Source organism: Dendropsophus ebraccatus, chromosome 13 (genome assembly GCF_027789765.1).
Source record: "Dendropsophus ebraccatus isolate aDenEbr1 chromosome 13, aDenEbr1.pat, whole genome shotgun sequence".
Taxonomy (NCBI): domain Eukaryota; kingdom Metazoa; phylum Chordata; class Amphibia; order Anura; family Hylidae; genus Dendropsophus; species Dendropsophus ebraccatus.
The window spans coordinates 14655513-14665048 of NC_091466.1; positions in this window are offsets into that span (position 1 = coordinate 14655513).

The window sequence follows — 9536 nt, forward strand, 5'->3', positions numbered from 1 at the left end:
GCTATAAGGGGAGAGAGGGAAGAGGGGGACGAGCTATAAGGGGGAAAGAGGGGGACCAGCTATAGAGGGGGAAAGAGGGGGACCAGCTATAAAGAGGGGGATCATCTATAAGGGGGGAAAGAGGGGGACCATCTATAGAGGGGGAAAGAGGGGGACCAGCTATAAGGGGGGAAAGGAGGACCAGCTATAAGGGGGGCAGGAGGGGGACCAGCTATAAGGGGGCAAAGGAGGACCAGCTATAAGGGGGGCAGGAGGGGGACCAGCTATAAGGGGGCAAAGGAGGACCAGCTATAAGGGGGGAAAGAGGGGGACCAGCTATATGGGGGGAAAGGAGGACCAGCTATAAGGGGGGAAAGAGGGGGAACAGCTATAAGGGGATAAAACAGGACCAGCTATAAGGGGGGAGAGGGAAGAGGGGGACCATCTATAAGGGGGGAAAGAGGGGGACCAGCTATAAAGAGGGAAAGGGGGGACCATCTATAAAGGGGGAAAGAGGGGGACCATCTATAGAGGGGGAAAGAGGGGGACCAGCTATAAAGAGGGAAACAGGGGGACCATCTATAAGGGGGGAAGAGGGGGACCATCTATAAAGGGGGAAAGAGGGGGACCATCTATAAGGGGGGGGAAGAGGGGGACCATCTATAGAGGGGGAAAGAGGGGGACCATCTATAGAGGGGGAAAGAGGGGGACCATCTATAAGGGGGGAAAGAGGGGGACCATCTATAAGGGGGGAAAGAGGGGGACCATCTATAAGGGGGGACTATCTCCTATAGGATTAGCACCCTCCTCTCCTGACATCCTCTGTGCTGCTCGGACCTCTCCTATAAGATCAGCACCCTCTTCTCCTGACATCCTCTGTGCTGCTTGGACCTCTCCTATAAGATCAGCACCCTCCTCTCCTGACATCCTCTGTGCTGCTGTGACCTTGGGGGGGGGCAACATCAGGGGACCAGGTGAGGTGGCGATATGTTTATTGGGGGCAGTGGAGGTGGGGTGGGCAATGCTTACTGGGGGTAGCAGCAAGGGACCAAACATTATATTTATTGGGGCCAGCAGGGAGGGGAGGCAGGCAGTGTTTATTGGGGACAGTGGGGGGGGGGACGCAGTAGCAGATTATAATGTGGGCGAATTGACTGGGAGGGGGGGCCCAGGTTGGGTGGACAGCCCGGGGCCCAGGGTACATTTAATCCGCCACTGCACGGATGGCCAGAGTGGTATAGTGATCCTCCCGGATGTAACCCTCCTGCTATCCTATGTTATGCACTTTGTTTTATCTGATGAAGAGGACGTATGTCTTCGAAACGCGTTATATTTGTGCTATATTAAATATAATTTTCACTATATTAAATTCATTTATTTAAGCTTTCGGCCACTTCTCTATGTGGACAGCGCTGACCGTGAGTACCTCAATTCCTTTTTATTTTATTCACCAGTTCTGTAGTAGAAGTGCAGTGTAGGATATAGTCGTGTTGGTTGAGTTGTGCTGAGTGGTACAAGAAGCAGAGTAGTAGAGAGGAGGATGCCGTGAGAGTCTCAACCCATGTAGTAATGTGCTCTGCCGGGATGTTGGAGGCTGAGGTAGAATACTTAGAAGAAGAAGATGAATAAGGAAAACACCTGTGCCCGTGTATCGACCTTGATTTTTAGTCCTCACACCACCTTATGCCCACTAGACTCGGCTGAATCTTCCTAATGGGTGACACAGGTCCCAGACCTTGTTACCTGGGATGAGCGGAATGCTGAGGGTTCCCTGCTGACAACCATGCTGCGAGACAGAGTTCATAGGCTACTGCAACTTTGCTCTGTTCGGATCAGTTTCTAGCTCTTTTGCTCTTTAGTGGATACTGTCCTGCACTGTGACTTCTCCTTGTCCACGGTGTGGGTTAAGGTTTTCTCTGGCTTGTCCTCTCTTAAGATGCTTTAACAATGCATAGTGCTGTGTAGTGTTACTAGTGAAGAAGTTATGAGAGGCGCGGTACTGACTAAGACTGACTTTGGGGTACGGGGACCTGGCAGAGGGCCAGGGCCCATACAGGATCACTGTGGAGAGCTATATGGCCCGTGTCCTTCCTCAAAAACATGTAGTAAACAGAAAGGGAGGGCACCACAGACAATAACAAAAGAGAAAGGGGTGCTACAGTACTAAAAAAATGGAACTATGAATATCAAAAAGAAAAAGAGAAAGCACTGAATCAGCACACCCAAGACGATATATCAAAAGAGTCAAATTTTATTAGAGTACAGAACAAACATAAAAACATTTAAAAACGAATACATTTAGTGCATGCCATGATAAGTAACACTAAAGTTCTGTGTCCACTAAACAGCAGCCCATATGCTGCCCAACTCCCACAATAAAGGAGAAGAGAGTAATAATCAATTGCTGTGTATAGAGGCAAAGTGCAGACAGTGCAAAATAAGGTTCACAAATGCATAATGAGCTGCCACCTTCCCCTATGAACAGACAGGCTGAAATACAGACAAATGCCAGCCCTACAAAGAGGGGATAAAAAATACAACCTGTACCGCAGCCGATACCAAGTGGACAAGAGAGAGGAATGCCCAACGCGTTGCGTCGCACAGTGCGACTTCGTCAGGTCCCTGACGAAGTCGCACTGTGCGACGCAACGCGTTGGGCATTCCTCTCTCTTGTCCACTTGGTATCGGCTGCGGTACAGGTTGTATTTTTTATCCCCTCTTTGTAGGGCTGGCATTTGTCTGTATTTCAGCCTGTCTGTTCATAGGGGAAGGTGGCAGCTCATTATGCATTTGTGAACCTTATTTTGCACTGTCTGCACTTTGCCTCTATACACAGCAATTGATTATTACTCTCTTCTCCTTTATTGTGGGAGTTGGGCAGCATATGGGCTGCTGTTTAGTGGACACAGAACTTTAGTGTTACTTATCATGGCATGCACTAAATGTATTCGTTTTTAAATGTTTTTATGTTTGTTCTGTACTCTAATAAAATTTGACTCTTTTGATATATCGTCTTGGGTGTGCTGATTCAGTGCTTTCTCTTTTTCTTTTTGATATTCATACTTCCTCAAAAACGTCCAGAACAAGAAAGACCTTGCTCCTCCTCCACCCATGTGACTTACTTCCTCTCTCCCATGTAAGAAGTCCTGTGAGTGGGTGAAAGAGTGCAACAGAAGAAGAAAGGAGGGAGATGATAGGAAAGAAGAATACAGAAATCCTACTGGTCTACAGATTCTGGTGACACATAGAAAACAATAACCCTTTCCAATCCTTCAGCTGTGCAGCTTCCATATACATATACATAATACAGCGGCATCTAGTGGCTAACTTTAGTACTACTTTCATCACCATAATAACACAATAAGTACAGACTTTTGCGAAAGGTGTATACAACTGCAACACCCGCGATAGGACACCACACATGTGATAGCAAAGGGGAAAAAAAGACAGACAGAAAGTGTGTGTGTGAGGGCACCCTAAGCTTGTTAGTTATTTATAAAGTACTGTTATGGATAGAAAGCATCAACTTTTCAAGCATCAGCTTATCCAGGGATTATGCAGGATTAGAAAAAGCACAGCTAATTTCTTACAAAAACAGCACCACTCTTTTCCTCAGGTTGTGTGTGGTATTACAATTCAGCTCCATTTTTTCAAAAGAGCTGGGGTGGAGGTGGCTGAACCTAAGTACATGCACCTACCTCCCCAGCTCCAGTGCTGGAGCCGGCTGTTGACATGTCATGACCTGGTCCCCGCTCAGTCCAGGAAGAGGTTGGGAGACCGTGAACGGGAATGGCTGAGCCCCCATTTATATATATATATTTAATGCCAGGAGTTGTGGATCCGCTGTACCACTGATAGCAGTGACAAAGCCGCACCAGGGAGCAGAGTCTAAGGGGCTACCAGAACCCACCGCAAGGTGGGATGGACTTGCTGTGGCAGGTGACCCCCAGGTCGCTACCACTGGCTTGGCTTGCTAGTGGCAGCTAGCAAGGTGCAGCTGAAGACATGGAGGCAGAAACCAGAAAGGCAGACAGGAACACAGCAGGACTCAAGTCTGAAATTAGGACAGCAGTCACAAGCGTGAACCACAGACAGCAAGACACAGGAACAGCAAACACGGGGCAGGAACCAGGAACAGCAGAGGGGGGGGGGGGGGGGAGGGCAAAGAGATAGCGGTGCCAGGCCCCTGCACGTGGGCTCCAGCGTCCGCCACAGAATGACAGGTGCATCAGTTCGAATGGTTGTACTAACCTGCCGCTGTATGTGGCTTTAATAACCAGTTGAGCCCCGCTGTGTCGTGCTGAAGTCGTATCTGCACGGATACAGTCCAACAGTCGAAGTCTGACCTCCGAGAGATGAATGTAGTTTTCCAGATGAATGGCAGTGATGATTCTTTGGTAGTGATAGTCCTTTTCTGCAAGGGGCGCTCTTCGGACGTTAGCACGTACACCACTTACTCTGCAAGTTTGAACAGTTCAGCTAGGGAATGACGTCACAGCACTACTACGGATTCTGTAGAGGGACAACCATCATCCAAAGGATCATCACTATATAACTGGGAATACCTCTTTAAGGAAGTTTGCTTAGGTCAACAGGACAATTCCATATCAGGACTGAATTAGCAATGTAAAATTTATACAATACAGATTGGCCACGTAGCCAATCCAAACATGTTCTTACAAACCATCCAGGTGTCCATGCAGCCCTTACTACCCAATTATCGGGCCATGTAATAGGTCCAGGTAACGAGCCCCAATCTAGCAGATTGGTGCTCGTTTTCTAAAATGATCGGGCTGTAGTCAGCCTGTGTAATAGTACCCTTAGGCTATGTTCACACTACGTATATTTGAGGCTGTATGTTTGAGGCTGTATAGCAACCAAAACAAGGAGTGGATTGAAAACACAGAAAGGCTCTGTTCACATAATGTTGTAATTGAGTGGATGGCCGTCATTTAATGGCAACGGCTGTTGTATTGAAATAATGGCCGTTATTTACTGTTATATGGCGGCCATCCGCTCAGTTTCAACATTATGTGAACAGAGCCTTTCTGTGTTTTCAATCCACTCCTGGTTTTGGTTGCTATGAGGACCTGACATGAGGACCAAATACAGCCTCAAATATACATAGTGTGAACCCAGCCTAAGGGTGCGTTTACACAGAAAGATTTATCTGACAGATTTTGGAAGCCAAAGCCAGGAATGGATTTGAAAAGAGGAGAAATCTTAGTCTTTCCTTTATGACCCGTTCCCTGTTTATAGTCTGTTCCTGGTTTTGGCTTCAAAGATCTGTCAGATAAATCTGTCTGTGTAAATGCACCATTACTCTTGGATCCAACATAACTGCTGTCGGGATGCTTGTTCAGCTGCCAGCTCTCCCTCCAAATTCCTCCATACATGTGAACACTCTGCTTGAATCAGAGTTCATATGTTTGGAATAGAGAAAAGGGATGGTAAGCTGTTACCAGACTCCTATAGGCAATTGAAATTCAACATGCTTGATCCCTCTACCACCCCACAACCCCCGACTTCATTATCACTCATCATAATCTGTGGAATATTATTTGTCTCTGTAGGTTGCTACATATATATATATTGAGATGATGCAATTATGCATCTAAAAAGTGATTTAATATGTGTATATAGGTATTGTTTTTCTGTACAATTCTTTTATGCTGGTTCGCCAATTGTATGAAAAAAAAAGCCATGTGCCGCATTGGTTTTCTTTGTGCCTTTTTTTGGCCTGAAAAACACCAGACAAAAAGTGTGTGTGAGTGCACCCTAAGCTTGTTAGCTACTTACTGTTAAATAATGTTATGGATATAAAAGCATCGACTTTTCTTGGTAATTTTTTGGGGGAGTGGAAAAAATGCACCTCTCCTTTTACATTGCTCTCAGAAATTTGGCTTATCCAGGGATTAGGTAAAAAGTGGAAGTCCACAGCTCCAAGTAAAATGTAAAGTCTTTATTTAGAAATCCTCTTAAAATCCAAACATAACAATAAAAAACATGTGTTTTTTATTGTTATGTTTGGATTTTAAGAGGATTTCTAAATAAAGACTTTACATTTTACTTGGAGCTGTGGACTTCCACTTTTTACCTATTGCCACCGGAAAATGGCCCGGATCTCTGTTTCCTTCCACCTGCTTTAGACGTAATTGAGGACCAGCACCACTGACTATTGCACACATGGTGAGCTGATTTGCCTTTCTACATTCCCATTATCCAGGGATTATCTGGGATTAGAAAACCCATAGCTACTTCCTTGCAAAAACAGCACCACACTTTTCCACAGGTTGTGTGTGGTATTACAATTCAGCTCCATTAAAGTGTCACTGTCATAACTTGCAAAATCTTAACAGAAGATGTGATATAAAGCAAGTTTGCAATTTACATTCATTATTATTTTTGTTATCATGCTGTAAAACAAAGCTGAATTTACAAAAAATCCAGGTCTAGTCTCCTGAAGGCTGCTATATAACAGCTATACTTACTAGAAGTCCAGGTCCAGACTCCTGAAGGCAGCTATATAACAGCTATACTTACAAGAAGTCCAGGTCCAGTCTCCTGAAGGCAGCTATATAACAGCTATACTTACTAGAAGTCCAGGTCCAGACTCCTGAAGGCAGCTATATAACAGCTATACTTACTAGAAGTCCAGGTCCAGTCTCCTGAAGGCAGCTATATAACAGCTATACTTACTGTATCCATGTCCAGTCTCCTGAAGGCAGCTATATAACAGCTATACTTACTGTATCCAGGTCCAGTCTCCTGAAGGCCGCTATATAACAGCTATACTTACTGTATCCAGGTCCAGTCTCCTAAAGGCCGATATATAACAGCTATACTTACTGTATCCAGGTCCAGTCTCCTGAATGCTGCTATATAACAGCTATACTTAATGTATCCAGGTCCAGTCTCCTGAAGGCTGCTAAATAACAGCTATACTTACTGTATCCAGGTCCAGTCTCCTGAAGGAAGCTATATAACAGTTATACTTACTGTATCCAGGTCCAGTCTCCTGAAGGCAGCTATATAACAGCTATACTTACTGTATCCAGGTCCAGTCTCCTGAATGCTGCTATATAACAGCTAAACTTACTGTATCCAGGTCCAGTCTCCTGAAGGCAGATTCTCCGACTTGTGCTGGTTGAAAACAACAGACTAAACACAGTATTTCCGGCCAGTACAGAGAGTCACGTCTCAATGTGCCCATCAGTCACATGACTGTCTTCTCTCTGTGAGCGCTCAGATGGCCTGGGATACACAGGACTTCCTGTTTTCTGACTGTTTCTTGTTTTTTGAGAAAAAAAGAGAGAAAGAAAACAGGAAGTGCCGTGTTTTCCATGATAACTAAAAAAAAAATGAATGTAAATTACAAACTTGCTTTATATCACATCTACTGTTGATTTTGATTTTGAAAGTTATAACAAGAGTGACACTTTAAAGTAGATGTCTGGTGCCAAACATTTAAAAAAAAAAGGCTGGGGTGGTGGTTGCTGAACCTAAGTACATGCACCTACCTGCCCAGCTCCAGTGCTGGCGTCGGCTGTTGACATGTCATGACCTGGTTCGCCAATTGTTGGAAACTCAAGGTTCTTAAGTCAAGTCTTGTCTTAAGCAGAACAGTATTTATTAAGACAAAGTACATAGCTAAAATACAAAATATTATTCAACAATTGTTCAACAACTTCTCATCAGGGACAGGCAGGAGAGGCGGGGAAAGGCCGGGCACGTCACAAACACGGGGCGGGGGCGGCGTTGTGAGGACACACCAGAGAGGCAGCGCGGACCCGGCTACATCATTGCAGCTGCGCCCGGGGGAGGGTCAGGAGGCGGCACATGCGCAATGACTGCTAATACTGTGTGGCCCTACAGAGGGTGGATCAGGAGGCAGGGGGAGACGGACAACCATGCCACACAAGCGGGGCTGGCCTAGGGCGCAATCGCTCTAGGCCACGCCTCTTGGCGCAGCTACAGCCCGAATAAAGTATGAATTTCGGCCTCTGGACAGTGACACCAGCATGGATAAACATACCAGCAAAAAGAACTTCTCATTAGCTAAAAGAAGGTATAAGTTGTTGGGGGGGGGGGGGTGTCACAAAGTGGGTCGCTTTAAGTAAAAAAGGCTTCTTGGCTCCAGCGTTCCAGAATGGTTGGGAAAAGGAATTGGCACGTGTGTTTTCTCCCTCTGAGTGGGGAAAATGTATTACTTTTGCAACAAGCTCACGATCTCTGTCAGGTATAAGGAAACAAACTATAAGATACATTCCAGGTGGTATAGAGCTCCCACACTGTTACATGCACTGTATCCGAATGTTCCTGATACCTGTTGGAGATGCGAGTTGGACCAGGGCTCTATGATCCATAGATTGTGCGCTCACTTACAACCATTCTGGAAGCAGGTGATTGACTTGGATAAACCTCTGTCCAGCTCAATAGCGACCCTTCCGTTTTATTATTATTGTTGTTACTGGGGACGGTTAAGGCGTAGATGTAATTGCTGGTTCGGTTTCTTCTCTTGGCCACACATGCTGTCATCCCTAGGCATTGGAAGAGTAGTGATGTCCCCACAGTACAGAATGGCTGACGGAGGTGATGGTAATGCATTGAATGGAGGAGTTGAGAGCAGAACTTAAGGGTGACCAGTGGAAGATGGCCACTTTGTGGCTACCGTATGGTAGCTTTCTGGACTCTCCAGAGTACTGCAGATATAATAGTCTGTATGGCCCTTAGTCTGGGTTCTCCTTGGTTGCATAATGTGGGTCTGGGAAGGCCGCATTGACACTTTTTTTTCTCCTTTTCATCTCTTTATCTTTCTCCTTCTTTTGTATATTCCTTTGTTTTGTTTTTTTTGTGTCTATGTAGCTGTGACACTATGTTCTGCAGTAGGACCCGACATGGTGGTACCGCAGCAGCTTCTCTCTCAGTGGGTTAAGTTGCTGTTTTTATATTTGTGTGTTAGTCAGCTGCTGGGTATTAGAGGAAAACATATTTTATCTGACCTGACGTGAGCTTATCCATGATGTAATTCCGATGTATTTCAGTTGCTCAACCCACTGTATTGTTCATGTTAAGTCACAGTATCTTTTCTATACATTTGTACAAATCTTGCTTTTCAATAAAAACATTGAATAAGTTAAAAAAAAAAGGCTTCTTGGCACAACTGATGTCCTTTCATCCAGTCATATTCATATATAGCTGTATTTGGACTCCTCTGGATATAGATGTTATTAGTAGCCATATTTTCCTTTGTTTTGTTTTGTTTTTTTTTGTTACGGTAAAGTCAAACCTCTGGTTGTTTTTCTGGCTTTACAATGGGCACAGAGGACCACAGATAATCCAAACCACCAGTGAGTCAGTCTGAATAGTTCAACAATCAAAGTTACTAATAATAGATCCATATAGACAGGAGAAGGAAGAGAAAAGGAAGATTCCTGCTGCCAGTCTCATAGACTGGTTGAGAGTAATGGGTCAGGCCATCTGGATTTATTTTTTCTGCTAGGCATATGCTAGGCTAGTAGCATACGGCTACTGCATTGATATTCAGTATGGGATTC